The 19,799-nt window shown below is 41.3% G+C and overlaps 1 protein-coding gene across 5 annotated transcripts in view; it reads left to right on the plus strand.

Moving 5' to 3' along the window:
• The first annotated feature begins 3,262 nt into the window (after window positions 1-3,262).
• Window positions 3,263-19,799, plus strand: part of CALD1 (caldesmon 1) — a 197,074-nt gene continuing 180,537 nt past the window's right edge. For 2 of the 5 annotated variants that reach the window (XM_074826266.1, XM_074826269.1), the window contains exon 1: window positions 3,263-3,398. The gene's annotated coding sequence lies outside the window, so the exon portion shown is untranslated. Of the gene's footprint in view, window positions 3,399-15,279; window positions 15,371-19,799 lie in introns of those variants that run through there. The other 3 variants (XM_074826271.1, XM_074826272.1, XM_074826267.1) reach the window with 2 other exon arrangements.

Genomic DNA, 19,799 nt, shown 5'->3' on the forward strand with positions numbered 1-19,799 from the left:
TGGGAATGTGCAGGGGTGGGGAACGTATTTCCTCTGTTTCTGAAATAGCAGCTGAAGACATTGCAGTGACAGTGGCGGGAGACTCAGTGCTACTCAGTAATGGCCATGTGCACCATATCAAATAAAGAGAAGAAAAATAATTTTGGGAAGCTCAATAATAAAAGCAACTTCAATTTGAAAAGCAAAAAATTATCTCTCCCCAAATACCCTGAAGACTTTTTCCAGGCAGGGAGTACAGCTCTGCCATCACAGCTGCTTTGGGAAGAAGGCACTCGGAGGTCTGGAACAGCAGTAGTCCAAGTGGCCTCTTTGGCCACTGCTGCCTGATGAGTCTTGAGGGCTTTGTGGTGCCAAAATGCAAGTTCTCCAGAGTGGCTGTACACAGCAACCAGACCTGCCTCCCAGGGGATGATTTGTAGTGTACTTTCTAGACCACAAACATACCTCAGCTTTAGATTGTAAATTTTGTAGGAAAAATTGATAAACCTGCAAGAGCCACAGTCTTAACAGAGATTTCCAGGTACTTCTAACACAATTGTTTTGAGGGAGCAACCATGGGTTTAAGTCTCCAAGAACGCACTAACAGCCCAGCACGTACAAACACTTTGGCTCTTATCGCAAGCAGTCCCACCCTTGCCCTGAGTTATTGAGCTCAAGAGTTTAGCAATGAGCACTTGCAGAGCCCATGATAAGGTATCAATATTAAAATTGTGCTTGGTTTGGGGGTTTAACTTCTGCATATGCTATTTTTTCTATGTCTTACATGTGCAATCATAAACCAGGAGTTGGGTTATTCAGCTCCCAAAAAGGTTTTTAGCTCCGTACTATGACACAAAGAGTCTCTGATTGTCAAAACAAAGGTGATAGGAAGGTGTGACTAGAGTGGCAACCATGGTGATGAGGGCAAGGACTACCATGATAGCTCCCTAAATTCCTACAATTGTTGATTTAAACATAACTATGTTATTTACAGCAGGCATTTACAGGTGGCTCCTAGTCATAGGATGTAAAGGGGCACTCACTAGAATTTAACTCTGCATTATCCATAACTCAGGCTTCCAGTAATATTGCCAGGAAAACTATGGTATCTGTGCCAGTTCATTGGCTTTGAAATATCAAGTCATGGAATTCAATAATTTCTCTAAGTGAAATTCAGTTCAGCAAGAAGGATGCAAGCTTTACTTTTCATGATGTCATTTCCCCAAAGCAATATTGGGTTTTTTTGCAGAACTTTAATGGAAAAGTGACTTAGAACACAAAGAGTTTGGGATGCTTTGACAAAGGTACATCAAACTTGTGGTATGTCTCTTTCAAAAAAAACCCCAGTTGCTTTCAGTTCTGGGTAGTGTATGCCTGCTAGCTCCCTGTTACAGTGGTCACTGAGATTGCAGGGGTCAATGGCTATGCTGGAACAAGAACCTGAGGGTACTTCTAACATTCAGTTTTCTGTTCTGACTGTCAGTATCCCTTAATCCTGTTTACTCCTCAGCCTCGATTCTTTAGTGTTTTATGTTCTGAAGATCTAGGGGATGGTAAAATCCAGTAGATCTGTAATTTCTTCCTAAATAATGTCACTACCTCTTTTTATTTGGTCATTGATACATAGGCTAATAATATTTATAGTTAATGGAATGACTGAGAACAAGGATTTTGTTCTCCCTTGTCCAGTAAATGCTGCAAAACAAAGTTACGCATATGCTGCATGTATGTATTACTTCTAATATTTAAAACCATCACAGCCACATCATGGGAGAAGTCTGGCTTTAGAAGTTTCCAAAGGGTTGTTAAAATAAAGAAACAAAACGCACCTTCCAAAAACAAACCACCACTTTTTACTTCATCTAATAAAGCTGTGAAATTTAAAATGACACTAGAATAATTATGATTGCTTGCTGTAAATCTGCATAGATTTGGCTCTCTTTGATTTTATTTTTTTTTTTTAGTGCTAGAAAGATTAGTTTACTGTCTGTGGACTGAATCCTTCTTGCATTGCACATGTGACTAAATCTGTGAGGCCCAGTGGCCAGAAAAAAAGACCCAGAAAGGCATTAAAATAGTTTAGTCCATCCAGCTGCAAAGTCATCTTACACATATTTTCCCCCTAACTGGTTTTGTGTATGTTATTGTCAAATATGAATCTGCAGAATATCTCCTGGTCTGGAATCCTGTCCCCTTAGAGCAGTCAGCAGTTCTCCTGCAGCCTTGCTTAGTGGCTGGTACATGTGTGTGTTAGGATCTATGTACTGTGCTCTTTTCCTAGGCAATAATTTTTATATTTATTTTTCACACTTTCTTAATTTATGTAGCTCATCTGCATCTGTTCTTTCATTTTTTTTTCAGGTGTCTGCATAATTTGGAAGTTATCAATAGTGTGCGATCCCTAAACAAAAACAAAGAGATAAAAATTAATCTAAGTTTACTTTATCTATGGTATTCAAAGACAGTGAAAATTATTGTTCATAATATGTAGATGTAGAGCTATCCTCATAGTAAATGAAGCAGTTTTAATGTCTAGATAAACAACTGTATACCTGTAAACAAAACCTGTGTATCCAACTAGTCCAACTTGCTAAGGATCATCATCAAAGTTTTGAACCCCTTTTAAAAGTTATTTTTCAGAACACAGATATTCTATATGTAACTTCTGTTGTACTATTTGAAATGGAAAAGGGCTGTGAAGCCTGCCAACTCATCTTTCATGTGCGTTTCCCACTGGTGTGTCTCTTTCTGCAGAATCAAGCTTGCACAGCAGAGTGTTTCTGTTCCCTTTTACATGTGGTCCTCGTTAAAAAAAATACAATGAAGTTTAGCTATGGTGAAATTATTTATTTGATTTTTTTTTAACTGGTGCAAAAAGTAAATATGTTTACTGTGTTCCTTTCCATTCAGTGTATTTCCTTTTTTAAGCTCCATTTGTGTTCAACAAGACAGCCTCTTTCTCCAAGATTAACATTTCTTATGATTGTTCCTGACAGAGGATTTACTTTCAGAGGCCCTGCTAAGGATAACCAAAAAAGGGCATGTAGCAAGACAGTTTTGGCAGCTTGCACGAATTTTCGGAGCTTTTTAGGTCTTGGTTTTCTGATGAGTGGCTTCCTGAGCATGCCTAGGGAATGACAGGCATCTCTGCAGGCAGGCTGAACCCACCTTGGCTTGTGTGTAGTCATTGGCTGCCTATTAGAATAAATTGAGGACAATGCATACCGCTGCCTGCCAATTGTAAACATAAGGGATATGTATTCACTTAGCATTGACTTTTGGGAGGGGCCAAGGAAAAGCTGTAGTTTTATTGAATAGGGCTGTGTGTGAGGCTGCTGGTGTGCCTTTCTTGCTGTGCTCCTGCCCAAGCAGCCAGTTATTCATTTCCTTCCTACTAGTTGAAAACTTTTCAGCCAGAGGTAAGGGCTTAAGATATGTATTTGTTTGGGACTGAGCTGGTCTGACTGCATTTGTGTTATGGCTAGAGATTAAGCAGCACGCGAAATCTAACGAGCTGTGGAAATAGTGCTAAAGTTCGGATACTATTTTTCCTCCCCTCCTCTCTCTGTGCCTCCCCCCCCCCCCCCTTTCCAGATGTTTGCAGTGAACTAAGGGATATATCTGTGCCGGGCGGGTGGAGGGGGTGCATGCTTGCCTGCCTCAGTGAGGGACGCTAATGAGGAGGTGTGGGGACAAGGCTTTGGGTGCAGGGCAGGATGTGTGCTGGTCCCACACCATTTGAGACCCTGCAGCAGGCTTGTTAGTGGAGCAATAACTTATCTGTCCTTTCCCCCCCCCCCCTTTTTTTTTTTTTTAAAGGAATTGCAATGAAAAAGTTTTTAGTGTGGTAATGGCTGCTGAATTGCTTTTAACTTTGCAATTTAATACCTGGGCTTTCAGAGCAGCCCAACTGTAAAGGCAGTCTCCCAGCGTAACTGATACAGATACAGTAAAGCTCTGGTTAACGTTACTGATCTGATACTTGCTGAATCTGATGTCTGTCATGGCAGCCTTTCATAGAAGTATTGTTGACAATAGATGGCACCCGTTTTTGTCTTCAGCCTTCAACGTCCTCAGCCGCGTATTGCCAGAATGTTTCTTGTGAAGTTGTCTTCCCTGTTAAAAGGGGGAGAAAAAATGCACTTGTGTGGGACTCGAGCTCTTAAAAGTCTGGGTCTGTGTTTGTGTCAGTCAGAGCACTGCTGGGGAGAGCCAGTGAGCAGGCTCTCCTTCCCAGCTCCTTTGACATGTTCGGACAGTTTCAAAGTGTTGTGCAAGGCTGGCTGCTGATAGCACGATGTTCTGCATAGCAGGGAATTTCTCGGAGAAGGAGCTGAGGGATGAAGTTAGCTGCAGATGGATACTTGGGAGCAGCAGACATTGACCAAACTAGTAACCCCTGGCCAGACCTGCGGCCATAGAATTGATTTTTTTTTTTTTTTCCTCATATAACATACATTGTTTGGAAGAACAGACAAGATAACTGGTTTTGAATTATTTTTTTTGTGGAGTATTTGTTTCCAGAGAAATATCTATTTTCAGAGTATGCAGCTTTTATGCAAATTTGCCTAGCTGAGAAGACTTCTCTTGCTAAAAGGCATACAGGAGAATAATTTTGAAAATAACACATTCCCTCCTTGGCAGCAGCTCAAAGAAAATAAGGAGGCAGAGTGTTTCTTTTGTGAGAACTGTGTATTTATTATAATTTGTCTATTTTAGGTACCATACTGTGAATGATTGTACTTGTAAGGTTTGCCATCAGAGAACCCTGGGACCCTGCACCCATTCTTTCTCTGTCTCATTAAATGTAGCAGTAGGTTCTGTGTGAGCATATGCATCTGCAAACAAGTTTCATACCTTTTTCTGCTGCCGTGGAGAGATAGGATGGGGTCCTAAAACTACCCATGCCAAAACTAATGATATAGACTGTTTTAACATAAATTACAAATGGAGTGATGCTTCAAGGAAGTGGTCCATTTGCTTAATTAAATTGCCTTTGAGGTAAAGTGGGTCTGAACTATTTATTCTCTACATATTTGAAGAAAGTACAGGTCTGCCTTTCTTTGGAAGGCTTTCTGATAGCCAGGTATCTTAGTCAATAAAACCTGCACACGTTAATGTAATATCTAAATCATGACGGCAGGGAAGAAACACCTGATAAGATGCCTGTGAACAAGAGACAAAATCTAAATAACTTGTATTTCCTGAAAACTCCTCTTTGTTGCAGCATGTAATGACAAGAGGATCAATTCCACAGCCTTCATTCACAGGATTAGCCTTGTGAAATCAATACCATCATTAATGGATGCAGGATCTGATGCAAGGAGAGTCCTATGTACTCTGAATACGCTTTGACAGTGAGTGATGTAAGCATGTATTAGAATAAGGGATTTGCCACAATTGTTTCATCCGCTCACAGCATTATTCTGACATGAAGCAGCCTGAGAAAGGGGTAACTTCCCTTGTGCTTTTTTCTTGTCTAGCACTGATACACAATGCAACAGTGACACTGAAAGGTAGGTGATTTGAAAGAGAAGGGGGGGGTGTAAGTTCCTCTGGCTGCTGTTAGATGGAAAATTAAAGTGCATCGATATGGAAAGATTTTTTATTCCTCTAAGTCTCATTCATGGGGCTGCATGTGGCATGGAGGCATTCTGGTCAGCATCCGTCTGGACCCGCACAGGGTTAGGGTGCAGTGCTACTGATTCCAGGTAGTGAAACTAGAAAGACAGAGCAGGGTTTGGGTTTTTTTTGCTGGCTGCCTGCTGGGAGGTAGCTTCTGTCATACGAAGAGGAAGATGACAGAGAAGGTCTGTCAAAAAGTCCTCGTTTCACCCTTCCCTGCGTGCAGCTGGAGTGGCCCTGCCTACGGAGGTGATTTTTTCGTTGCAGAAAAGTGAGAGCCTGCAGGTCTTCCATCCTGCGGGACAAACAGCATTTGAATGTCCTGGTACTGTTTAAAATACTTTGATTTCTCCATAGTTGCTTATATGAGACCTGTTCTGTTGGCTGCCCGAGTTATAACTTATATGAAAGATCAGTGGAGTTGTTAACTCCTATCTGTCAGGCATACAACTTGGTACATTTGATTGCTGTGTGTGAACAAAGAGGGACAGGAAACCATATATGCATAAGAAAGAGAGGGCCAAGAGAGCAGCGCGGTGCTTGTCTGGACACTTTTGGGTATCAGAGAAAGCACCAAAAAAGGTAACAGCAGAATGGGAAGCACAATCCTGTGAACCTTTCATTGCCTTTGAGAGGAGTTAGTAGGATTGGGCTCCAGGTGTACAAAGCCTGAGGCAGACAGGCCTGTGACTGCAAAGAGTGGGAGTCTATCTTCAAAGCAAGTTTTCATTCTTTAAAAATTGCCTTTTCTTAGTAACTACCCCTTGGCAGCTTGTAACAAGAAAGCTGCTTCCTTACTAGAGCTCCCACCTTCAGAAATGTGCATGTGCAGAGAGTCTGGTTTGCTGATTCTGTTTGTAGCTCCTGGGTGGTTTAAAGCCCCATGACCTGGTGAGAATGGATTTTGGGGGCATCTGTACTGGAAACAAGGTGCCTACCTGTATGCTGGCACTTACCCTTTCAGCACTGGTGTTTGCTGGGAAGCTGTAGCTGTTGCGTGCCTCCAAATGGTTTGTCAAGGATTTGGCTAAGGCTGAAATTTGACTCAAAGGCATTTGAAGATCAGATTAGATCTGACCTTTCGGGATAAAACAGTGAGGTCGTAGGACAGTTGAACTGTGTAACAATTTCTTTTTGCCTTTCCTGATGCTTTTGTACAGTTCAGCTAGCCCAGCCGGGAAGGACACTCAGTACATTGTAATTTGGGATCCCTCCCACCCCTGGGGGAGCTTGTTCCTACTTTTCTTGAAACAGATTTGATTAACCAAAAAGGTTAGGGCACGTAAAAGCATTACTTAGCTGCTAGCCCTGGTATGTTAGCTGCAAGGTTTACATCCTGCATAAGAAAGTGCTTATTTTGATGTGTTTTCTTCTTTGGAACTGTGCTTAGAGCTGATAAATGGTGCAGGGCTGGCAGCCTGTCTGCCAAGCAGATACCAGCGTTAGCAGCTTGATCCCTACTGTGTCCCTCTCCCTGAGCATCACTAGCTCACCCTGTGAGAAATGCAGCCTTCTGGACTTTCTCACTTGCAAACCTCCTGGTTACTGCTTTGTCCTGCAGCAACCGCTGTGTATCCAGATACAGCAGTGCCCAGGCTTGCTGGGCTCCCCAGTAGAGAGGCGGGTGGGCTGTGAGCTGGGGCACCCACCTCCTCCGCCTATGGACAGGAAGCACTACTGCGAACTGATGCCTCTTTTCCCCTCCCTGGCCTTTGTGTCTGCCCCCGGAGAGGGGAAAACCCTGTCCATGAAGCATAGGGGCACCTCCTGATCAGAAGATCCTGCCTAAAGCAATGTTTATGGGATTTTGGGTTGAAGACAGGAAAAAGTGCTTATGGGGACTGTCCTGCTGGCTTGCAATGGGGGCAGGAGCAAATAACTGAGGAAGCGGGGAAGGAAGAAAGGAAAAAGGTGGCCATATCTTAAGCCAGCTTACCCAGCTGGGGTAATTTTTCCTTTAAATTTTTTCCTGTGGTCATAAATACCTGGTGACTCACTTAATAGCTGTGTGTCTGTTTCTGTATCTTCAAGTAAAGGATAATTCATGCCTTTTTGTATTTAGTCCATGGGGCTGCTGGGGCTTATTTCATTAGTGTTTATAAAGAATTTGTAATACTAAAATACCAAGTTTAAGCACTAGCTAAAACCTTGGTTTTGACTGATTTCCCAGCAAGAACATACAGGGTTTTTTTGGTTTGTTCACAGAGAGATGTATTTTACTAGAAAGTAACTTCTCCTAGATTGTGGGTATAAAACTGCTGAAGCCCAGTGAATGAGGTGGAAGATGGGCCAGGGTCAGTAGTGACACTGTACTGACATGTCTGGAGGGAATTTCTTGGGTGCTTGCAGATTTAATTGTGCTTGCTGCATCTGAGACAGAGCCTTCCTGTGAAGTTGTCATGCATGTACCAAAAATGCAGGATGACAGCTTTTGCTTACAGATGTGCCATAGTGTCATAAGCTTGGAAGAGAAACTACTAAGCAAGCTGCTGAACCTTATCTGCCTGTCCAGTTTCAAGTTGATGAGAGCATTTGAAATTGTAACTTCTGGGGCCAGGCCAGGCTGCAGTGGGGAAAATATTAGGGAAGGATTTCAGGCAATGGAAACAACATTACATGTTTCCACACCCTCTTGTGTACAGAATACAAATAAAGAGCATTTCCCTTGAGACTTGCTGTGGAGGGTGTGAAGCAAAGTGGAACCCACCCGTTTGCACATTTTCTGGTTTATGTCCTTAAATGGCAAAAAAAATCTTTGGAATTTAGCTCATAGAAGGGTTATAAATAGATTTGTGGAGATAAGTTTTGCTGTACATGCTCTAGTTTTGGATCTATTCAGAAGAGTAACTCTGTAGGCCAACAAATATGAAAGGGGGGGGGGTATGGCTAAATGCAGGAAGGCAATTTCATTGCACATAGATATGTGAGTACGTGTGTGTGTGTGTGTGTGCACCCCTCTCCACCTGCACTGACCCTCCCAATCTTCCTTCAAGTATGTGGAGATCTAAGGGGCATGGAAATCGCTGTGTGCACTTTAAAAAGTTAAATAACTGGGGTGAGAGAGAACTAGCATTCATGATTCATCAATTGCTAAGGGAGCCTGAACTCATGACAACTCTGTAAACAAAGGTCCTGAGATTTGTTGGCAGCTTGTTTTATGTCCTTCTCTGAAGCAGCTGGCTGCAGCTAGGGAGAAGCTGTGCAGGGCTGGACAAACCGTCATGGAGTGAGAGCAGGAGCAGCGGTTCCTGTGCTCCTTCAGAAGTCAAGGTTTGGTCCTGCAGACCGGTGCCAGTTGGATTCCAGTCATCTTCAAAGGGAGCTCTGCCCAAGTGAAGGAGCCTGTGATCAGGCCCTTGTTTGTTTCTTATTTGCAAGGCTTTGATGTTCCCTTGTCTTTCTGACTGCCACAGGGCATGTTACTACCCTTTTCCCACTTCATTCTTTTCTTTGACAGTAAGCTCTCTAATGGTGAAATGGTCCTTCTCTTTTCCCAATTTTTTTTTTTTTGAGCCACAGTGTTCACCCTGGTAAAATCTCTCTCACCCCAGAAGCAGAGGCAATGCTTTTTTTTTTTTAAATTCTTCACTGTTTCAGAGGACCTAGCAGTTCTTGTTTGATAGCCCAGATCATAACTTTCTAATACAAGCTGTTGTACCAAGGACAATTCTGCTCAGTCTTCTGGGATCAGCTGCAAAGGCTGAGGATTTTCTGTCTACATCTTCCTAATGACCTAGTGATAAGCTGCTTTCTCTCAGCAATTTCAAAAGCCATTGAGCCAGGGGATAATTTGGCATTTGCTCTGGCCTAGTTAAAGCTTGTAGGTTTGGAAAAGAAATTCCTAGAGCTTGGCCAGAATATTTGGGCACGACAGCAGGTTGGGTTAGCTCTGAGATCTGGGCAAGAGTTTGGTCAGCTCTCGTTTACCTGCATAGCTTAAACTACTGGTGCTTCAGGATGCCCCTAGTCAGCATCCTTCATGGGAGGCTTTGGAGTGCTGCACCCTTGGGTCCTCAGGAGAGAGTTTGCTGCTTTGTATGGCTTTGGGAACAGCTTAGCCCCATCCACAGAGCCAGCCACACCCCTGCTATGAAAATGAGGAGTTTCGTTCAGATGTCTGATAAGCCACAGCTGTTGCTTTGCCACTTCAAACAAAACTTGGGTTATAAAGACTGAAGTGCAGCATTTTAATTGCTGTAAATATGAATAAGAGTGTTTAGACAATCCAGATGAGACTGAGCCAAGCATTTATGTGGCTAATGTATATTACACTGACAAAAGCAGGCCAGCTGAGAATTTCCCTACCGCTATCCCAGTAAGTTAAAACATCAGTTGTCTGTTTTTTGCTGCATTGGTGAAAATGAGGGAGAAGTTTTAACCTGGGCATCAGTTGGCCTGAATCTGATCTTGTTTTCAGCAGCTGTACAGTGATGTAAACCGTATTGTTAGTTTTTTTAAAAAAAATAATATTATTTGGTCTGATCTCAATTATCTTAGTGCAAATCTGTTTGATTTCCTTGAGTTACTTGGAATTCACTGGGCTGCTTGCTATCAGAAGCTGGCCCTTTTTGTTTGGCTTTCCTCACATCCCCTAACAGACAACAGCAGCAGGAAATTGGGTCAAAACCCCAGTTACGAGCATTCATTGGGAAATGATATTTCATACAAGAGAGGGCACTGCAAACCCAGAAAGTCAGTAAAATTCCACTGCTCATTTGCTCCCTGGTGATTAAAAGGCTCTGCCATATATGGAAAAGGTCTGAGCTTCATTCACTCCAACCACAATAGTAAATGGCTTATTCACTGGACACAGTATGCAATCAGAGAGCAGTGCCTTATGACAGTAAAAAGGAGAAGCAGCAACTTTTGCTTGCAGTTTGTTTGCAGTTTTCTCTGCTGTGTGTTATTAAAAGCTCTGTAACTACTTTTTTTTGTTCCTTTATTTAGATCCCTGTAAACTGCAGACAGTTGGGTTTGCCCCTTAACCCTCCCCCATAAAACCAGACACACCAGTCTATTTCCTCTCCTTCCCCCCTATACAACCCAAACAAGAAAAAGACATTTCCTCTACCAGTATATATAAAGCATAGCTCCTCTGTCTTCGGTGCATCTATTGTGGATTTATATGACTAAAGACTGGGATTAGCAGACAAAATGTTATTCTCACCAGGTATAAAGACTAACAAAAGCAGTGATTAAATGTCAGTATTTCAGAGTCAGCGATGGGACCACAGGAGTGAAGCAAATAGGAAATGTGTGTGTGTATGAATAGGGATGAGTTTTGACAGAGGAAGGGAGTAATGTGCTTTGGATGGGACTTGCAGAAGGGGTCCCCAGTGCTCCACACGCTCTTCGGGGATTTTCCTTCCACCACATCAGTTTCTGCAGTGAAACCCTACACAGATGATATTAAGATGCAAAGTCATTGAAGCACAGTTGTGTTTACATTCTTGCTTTTCAGTTTATTTTGTTTAGGGATCAGTACTTTCTCTGCCATCAAAATCAAGTAGTTGGTCTAGTTGCATTTTATTTCATAAGGAGAAAGACAGTTAAGTGACTGTAGCAGTGGAGCTACATAAGGTTTTCTGCTTGCTGGAGATTTTCTGGAGTTTTTATTGTTCATTTGTGTTACACTGAGTACCTTGAAATATGATGTTTGTGTCATATTGGTAGATTTAGAGATTGTCTGGGATCTTACCCCTATGTAATTTCAATGAAAACCCACATCTCTGTGGCCAGAAGGGTTGATTGGTCAGTCTTATCTCCCAGACTACGTGCCTCATTGCACACCGTCCGGTTATTCATGTTTTGGGACCACTTAAAATGACACAGTTAAAATGGATGTTGTAGTCAGCCACAGGACAGCTTGGCTGGATTTGAAGCCAGTCTCCTTCTCCTCCAAAATGTTGTTGTGCCTCCCAGGAAGGGCCACAGCTCTGTGACAGAGGTGTGGTTCATCCTCTATTTTCATATACATCTGGGTGCCATTTTCAAACAGTGTAACTGGTAATATGAATTTTTGTCCATGTGGAGAAAGAGTTTCTTGCAGGTGACCTGCTGTAGGGTAATAACAGATTTACCTGGCAGTTTAGGCTAGCTGTTGACCAGCAGCCTTCCAGTGGTTTGGCTTCTCAGTACCAGAAAATTGCTTTCTGACACATGGCACTGCTTCTGTTTCTAGTGTTAAGGACAACTGACCTTTCTGTTTGGTAGTCCTTTAGGTCTGATACCTCTCTTCAATGAGAACAGGTGGGTTTTGGGTGTTCTTATTTTGCTAAAGGTGAAGCTGGCTTCCTTAACTGCATATGAAAGGTCAAGATCTTTTAAATCAGAGAGGGAGGTTGTAAATTAGGCCTGCTTTGAGATGTTGCTGCTGTTAATGTCTGGACAGCAGTACTTCAGAGGAGATGTCATTTGACCATTATCATAAAGTCATGCTAAGACACACCCACTGAGGAACCCTAATGTGGCCAAAAGAAGCACTGTCAGGTTGTGACAGCTAGGTAATGCAATAGTAATGCATGTAAAGACTTCTGTTTCCAGCTCTTAGAAGGATCAGGGATAGCCTATTTGGAGACCAAAATAACTAGATACTTAATCTCTCTCATATTTCTTCATTTGGGATTTAGATTGTGAGAAACCTTGCATTATATCAGCTTCTTAAATGGCATCTGGAGCCTCTGGGAAAAAGTCCTTGAATAATAAGCACATTGGATGCAATAAGTATTGCATGGTTGAAAAAACCTTTTATTCTATTTTTACCATCTTCGGTCTTCCTGAGCCCAAATGGAAGATGTAAGACTGCTTTGTTTTTCTTTTTCCTCTTAAAAGAAGAAAGTGTAAATGACGCATGCTTTGGAGTAATTTTACCCCCACTTTCCCCTCCTTTTAGTGATTTGTGGCCAAGCTTAGTGTTTGTGCAATCTTGTTCTGGCTACCTTTAGAGAAGCTTTGTAGAAGTTTGTGTTCAGCTCTGCTGCTCTGCACTGTCCACGGCTGGGAGTTCCCCTTCCCTTTGGGGTCCTTCAGTAAAGGCTGTCAAAGTCGTCATTTTACAAGATAAGTTTTTTGATTTGTGTTAATACTTTTAGAGCAGCACCCTTCCCTGTTGTGCTGCTTGTGAACTGCCTTAAAGCCTTCAGTCCATTCTCTAACAAGGGACTTGATGGTCAATAAAGATGTGTATTGTTTCACCTGTCAAACTGAAAAATTAGTGTGTCATTCTTGGGCCATCTACTCTGACAACCCAACTGTTTTTCCAAAATAAGCACATTTTTTTCTTTTCACTGCCTTCTGTAATAGATGTGAGCTCCTTTCTTGGAGTCAATATATAGCTAACTTAATATTAACAAGAGGAGAGGGGGTAATGGTTTGCCTTTGTATCAAAGTATCTGATAAAGATCAGTTCATCTTAGTAAAAAATGAAAGGAATTTACTATATGTGCAGGGGAAGTATGTTTCGTTATAAATGAACAGATTGAAGTGGTGACAGACGATGAATATGACTTATATGACAAAATATGGTTATACAGTTCTGAAAGCTTGGAGACTGGTGTGATGAACTGGAAAAAACATTATAATCTGAGTACGTTTTTTCTGTCTCTCCTGTGACCCTTCAAGGCAATGGAAAGGCACTGATGGAAAGGCTGTTGGCATTAGCAGGCATAGAACTGGTTTCATCGATCTTGGGTTCAATGCTTACAGGTCACTGAGGCTGAATTTAAATATTTACATTCAAGGCTTTTCCCTGATTTAGAATTAAATACCAGAAGCTACAGAAGTGCCTCCCCCCCCCAACCCAAAACTAAAAATGAAAACCTGCTAAAGACATATTAGGTCATCTTGTCCCTTTCCTCTAGGCAGTGCAGGATGATTCCCTAAAGTATATTCACACATGTTTTGTCCATAAACACCTCTGTTTATTAACAAAATAAAATAAGCTGTAGTTTTTCAGTGAGGATTGGGATAGTTTGCTGCGCTTTCTAGTTTTTAGCAAGGGGAAATAGCTATCATTCTAAAATGTGTTTCTTGGACCATGGATATTGGTCATGTGAATTCAAGCAAAAAAACCCTAATGAATGGAAACTTGTAGAAGAGTTAACGGCAGCTGGTTTTATTATGGACCATGGCTTTGACATGATCGCATGTGAGTTTAATACAAGTGTTACCTCACTGACTTCAGTGGAACTGCTTTTTATTTGCAGGGGAGTAAATGAGACCAAAATTAGACAGAGACCTAGGGAGACTCTCTGCGAGAGGGTTTAAGTTTGGAGAATGTGCTTTACATACATATAAAATATATGGGCATATCTGCATGTTGCAGTAAATGTGTCAGACCACCTGGGAGGAAGGGGCCAAATTCTGCTTTGAATAACACCTGTGTAAATCCAAAATGGAACTGTAGGAGTAATGTGCCAGGAAGGGCCAAAGAAATACCTAATTTTTCTAAGTGCTGCACTCAGTTTCTTTCTTACTGGATTTCTGATGTTTCCTTGATGAGATGATTTGGAAATATGAGAGACTAAGACTGTTCTGCAGGGAGCTTCAGGTTATTTTCTTCTTAATTTCAACAATATCAAATTAAAAGAGAGGTGGTGTTGACTCCTGTAAAGCCAGCTCAGACAAAAGCACCACATGTGCAGCTATTCTGCCTTGAAATTATCAAAGTAAGCAATGAAATAAGAACCATGTATTTCTGGAGTCAAATCTCTCTTCAGAATTGTGCAATATTACATCCTCCTTCAAGCTCAGCCTTCGGTTTAGCTAAATCTTGCAAAAGTGTAGGAAGGCAGCTGTGCTCTACTGAAAGTGTACTTTTGGTTTCAAAAAGAAGAGCTTTAGAATTCCTTGAAGTCTAGCAGAGGTGTTACTTAACAAGCAAGGATACTTAGGTGCTAGAGCAACAGTCTGCAACTGTGAGATGGGCTTTGCTGTTGCTCTGTGTATGAGGAAATGCAGCTGAAGATGTGGCAGGTATTGATTAAGAGTGAAGAAAGACCAGGGAGAGATATTTTTTTGTTTTGGTTTCTTGCTGCCTGCGTTTTGGTGGTCCTGCTTGCTGCTCTCCTGTACAGCAATGCCTGAGGTTCAGGCACGTCTGCAGCCTCTTCGGTGTGAGTTTTGGCATGCTGTGTTTTAGGTTTAGAGTTTAACATAGCTCCCTTGATTTTAGCAGGATTTCCCACCAGTGTAAACACTGATTTCAGATGCTTTTTGCTTTGCTCAGTGTTTGAAATGGTGATGTTTACAGGTGTGTGGTGTGAAGGTTCATTGTAATGTGGTTTGCAATGTGATGCTGTGCGCTCCCACTGACAGAGGGAAAACATTTTAAGACTACACAGTTATGTAGTGTTAACTTTCATTTTTATTTTACTTGAGGTCTTGAAGAAAAGCAGAATGATGCTAATTAAGCTTGATCTGTAGGCCAAAATTGAGGGGGAGAAGGCAGTAAAGTATGGGGAATGTTTTAAATGGCTCTATCTGCTTGTTTAAAAGGGAGTTCTTATGGAGGGGTTACAAGTCTCTTCTCAGTCTATGATAGGATTCTTACTGTTCACTAACTGAGCCAAAGCTAATTGTATTGTCCACAGAAAAAGTACAGCAGAAGCTAGTGTCCCTGTGGTTCATGCAAGTGCTAATTATTCCCAGTGGTGATGCAGGAACGTGTTCTTACAGAACTGGTCTGAGATCACCAACTCATTCCACGTAGGATGCTGTTCTGCCATCAGACAGAAGTGACTTCTGCTAGATGTGGTCATTCACACTGGTAAGCATGAAGTAGAGGCCCCATTCCTAGAGGATTTGTGATGAGATCTTTAGTCCTGTCTGAATCTTCCTCCTGAGCAAATTATGTACTGCTGAGAGAGAACACCACCAATGGGAGAGCTCTTGTTTGAATACAGTACCTAAAAGTTTTTTTTTCTGCTTGCTTCCTGTGTATTTCTGTCCAAACACACACCACCCCCCCCCCCCGCCCCCTATTCCTATTTCAATACTGTCTTTGGCTGAACAGAGCTTGCCAAATTCAGCCTGACTTGTATGTGCTAAATAATACTGTGTACATTGTAGGTCCCTTCACTGAGACAAAAATGGCTGAGGTCACAGGGAAAGACAGTGAAAGAGGTAGGGGCAGAGACCAGGACTTCTGACTCCTACAGCAAGATGCAAGCAAGATGCGCAGGTCTAAAATATGCTGTCATCCCAGGGCATACTATTCATAAGTCTACTATTTACTTGCCTTTTTTCTCATAGCTCCTGGGACTACTATATTGACAACAAAGGAAGAGATAAGTAAGCAGGGGAATTTTTGTCTGTGAAGAATGATTAGAATTTAAGAGCTTTTAAAACACATTTAGAAGTGCTGGGTGGGTGGCGAACCCTGTATTCAATTTCTTGGGCATCTGCTGAACAATCTGTTATGTGAAGACCACCGAAATAGATGTTGTCTAGTGACTTGGATGTTACAAGATGTGATTCCTTTTAACAGATGCTGAATTTCCCCTTTGCTACTTAGTTAAGCATAAGGTTATTATAGCGTGTTACAGTATTCTGTTTAAAGCAGCCTGGCCACCCTTGATCAGTTTTGATCAGTAAAAGTACAGAGTAAGAGATGCTAAACCAGATTGCTGCTGCTGGATACTTGCTGCTGCTGGGAATACTAAAATGGTCTACATCCATGGCGTTGTATTAGTACCACACTTACTGTATTGGACTGCTTTTAAGAAACTATTTTCTTTATAATCTCCTGGTGGTATTCTCAGCAAATGGGCAGTAGACTCTGTAGGCAGTGCATCTGTCATGCTGGTTTCAGAAAGCAGAGGTGATGCAAAGTTCTCTGGCACTAGAACTGGAGTTCAGTGCAGGAATGAAAACTGTGGCATGGAGAGATAGCAGATAGCAGAAGCTCAGATGGTGTTGCATCCATTTTTGCCACATCTAAAAGTGTCACATTGTTGAAATGAGTGTGTCAGAAATGAACAATTGTGATTTTTATGATGAAACATGTTTATGACAGGAAAGGACAGGAGTCTACGTAGAAATATATGTGTTCCTCATACAACTTTGGTGCTGCTGCTGCACAGGGAACATAAAACTATCTGTCTGAAACACCAGAAAGAAAAGCTTTATGTACCACGTGTGACTTTGCATTTATACAGGTGCAAGTGGCTTCAACTGAAGGGCCATTTTGATGAGAGATGGAATATCTCATTTATATCATCGATATAAATTACATTTTGACATTTACATGAGTGGTAGAAAATAAACACACTCCACTTGTGGTGTTCTTGTTGTGTGCATAAAAGAAGACCTGTCTTCTTTACCTGTACACATTTTCTGTAAGGACATAATGCCCCTATTCAGTATTCATAAAGACGGTAGTGGCTACCCAATTCGGCTGCTTGATGAAGAGAGGCAGTTGCAGAATTCCACCCAGCTGAAATCACTGATTTTTGCAAATGGAAATTGTTTATACTTTTTTTTTTTTTCAGTAAAAAGAAATGCAATTAGTGGTTTACAATGTTTATATGGATAGCATCAGCTGAATGTTGTTCCAGTCCATTGCATACTGTTTTAACATGACCTACAATATGCATTACGCAAAAAATCTGACTGGGATGTCCAATGTTAAGTACAAATTCCCAATGCAAATATGAAGCTTTGTCAAGCTGAATTAAGGTCCTTAGGCAATATCAGGAAGGGTTTTGTTGGTTTGTTTATTTTCTTGCAAGGGATAGAGATGAAGGAAACTGAATAGAAGTAAGATGGTATGCTGCTGCTCTGAAGGATTAGATCTTGAATTAGACTGTTGTATTAAATCTAAAGACTTAAATCACGGCCCAATGTTCACCATTTCAATTCAGTAATCTCTAGAAACACTTTTGGGGAGACAGCTGTGCTCTCAGCAGATTTCTTCCTAACAAGGCAAGGGTGTCAATTCAAAACTTTTAGGTGTGCCAGCAGTACTAAGAGGGCATCAAGTCTCAAATATGCTTGTTTGTATGAAACTGAGTCACAGCGCTATCCCAGACTGTTTCCTCTTTTACCTGATTGCTTTATTTTGTATGTATTTTACTTCACTTCAGCTTTATTGATCAAATATTGCTTCTGATTTAATAATGTGACAGCAACATGAGGCTCCTGGACGATTTATTTAAGTAGTTTTGGGGCAATTATACTGTAGCATTTTACTGCTTATTGCTTTTGAAACCTGGGCAATCTCAGGCCAGGTTGAAGCTTATTCAATTTCTAAACATTTGTCATACTACAGAATACATCTCTGGAAGTGACACAAAAAGAGCAGTTGTTTCCCTTCTCCCTCCAGATTAAAACAAGCTATTGTGTTGACTGGAGCACTAAAGAAAGAGTTTACTAGAGAAAAAAATGCCTGTTCTGAAAATCCCCAGCACATTATTCAGAGACAATCCATACAGACAGTGAAATACCTCATTAGAGGTGTTGCACATCAGAAGTGCTAGGTACTCTCCTATTTATACTCTGAGGCATGGTATTTCCAACAGCTTTTAGAAGTAATCATTTAAATTTTGGGGTGTCCCATGACACATGCACAATAAAATCTGAATTGCCCTAATAGAGTGCTTTTAGGAACTTCTAATTGTTGTAGTTTTGATTGGGAGTCACTCTCCTAAAAGAGCAGTTCTTTGGCGGCTGTGGGGGTTTTCGTCAATGCCTGTTCAATTCTGTTTCAGCGTTGCTTCTCCTACTAACAGCTGATGCAGACTGCCCAAAGAAACATGTGCCTGGCTTTGACTTTTATCCATCTGAATGTGGTCAGTGGCTTTACAGTTCCTAGTTTGTAGCTGTACTCACCACTGGTGACTGGGGGGAACAGGACCTGAAATTTCATTTTGAATGCTGCTTTGCCATCAAGCAGTTCAGTCACTGCTCTATTGCCAGAAGTACCAGGTTTTGTTAGGAACCTCAGGTGTTGACTCAGAATAATGTAATTGCTTGTGCATAAAATTATGTGGATTGGAAAAAGCTTCATTTAAAGGAGACCAAAGATTTAGACATTTAGGTAATTGCTGTCTAATTATCATAGCCTTGTTAATGTGACAAGGGCAGACAGAAAGGAATATAAGGAACTTTGAGCTAGCAGATAAGAAATATAGATCCTGTAGTATATGCTAGCTACAGTATTTTGTTTTTTAAAATGTGCGTATGGTTAGCAGCTTTAAGCACTGGATGCTGTCTTTGATTATAACAGTGCGGAACTTTATCTGCAAAATTGAAACCTCTGATTTTCTAGTACATCAGTAAGTGAAACCTAAGAACATTTAATCTGTAAAAATAAATGTAATTACTTTAGCAAATGTATTACAGCTGGCCAGGTTTAACGTTAAGATACCTGTTTCTTATAGCTGACTAGTGTCAGAAGACAGAGGTGATGGCTTGAGCTGTGCTGTGCAGACAGAATGAAGGAGAAAAATTATTGCTTTGCATTCTTCTGCATGTACATTAAAGTGAATTGAACTGAGTTGCAGTTCTGACCTTTGACATTTCTTCCCACTATTTTCTTCTGTTTAAAGCATCTTGGTGAGAGTAGCTTTTTTAATTTTAAAAGCTCTGGTAAAATTGTAGCTAAGTGGATTGCTTCAAAATTGAACACTTGATAAAATCTTCAAGAACACCTAAGGAATCTGAAAGCTGTCACTGATCTCTTTCAAGGTGGTGTGCTGGAGCAGGAGATGGGACTGTGTCGCACTCCATTTCTGATGCTGCTTTGGTTTAGCTTTAACGGATGTTTTGGCCTTGTCTTGTTTACTTCTCTATAAACCACATATTTAAGATTTTTGTAGTAGGACAGAGGTAAAGGGCTGACCCCAGCAAAGAACTTAAGTGTGGGTCAGTGATTGCTATGGTGATAATGGTAAGCTCATGGAAGGTTGTGGAAGATCTCTCTCTGGTCAGACCACTGGCACAAGGCACTTCTTGCATGGGTGTAGCTCTCTTCATTATTCTACAGATTCTTCCCAACAAACTTTGGCATCAATTGCTATTGTGACCTTATTCATCTGCTACAAAAATATACTTATTTCCTGATTTTTTAGAAGTTTCAACAGCTAAAAGTCCTGTTTCTTACAGGAATGTTGTGGCTTGAGACTTAACCCGTGTCTACAAAGTGTGCAGAGGTCCTTTAATGAAAGGTGCCCTGGAAGTGATAAGTGCATTGTGAT

Source organism: Strix aluco, chromosome 5 (assembly GCF_031877795.1).
Source record: "Strix aluco isolate bStrAlu1 chromosome 5, bStrAlu1.hap1, whole genome shotgun sequence".
NCBI lineage: Eukaryota > Metazoa > Chordata > Aves > Strigiformes > Strigidae > Strix > Strix aluco.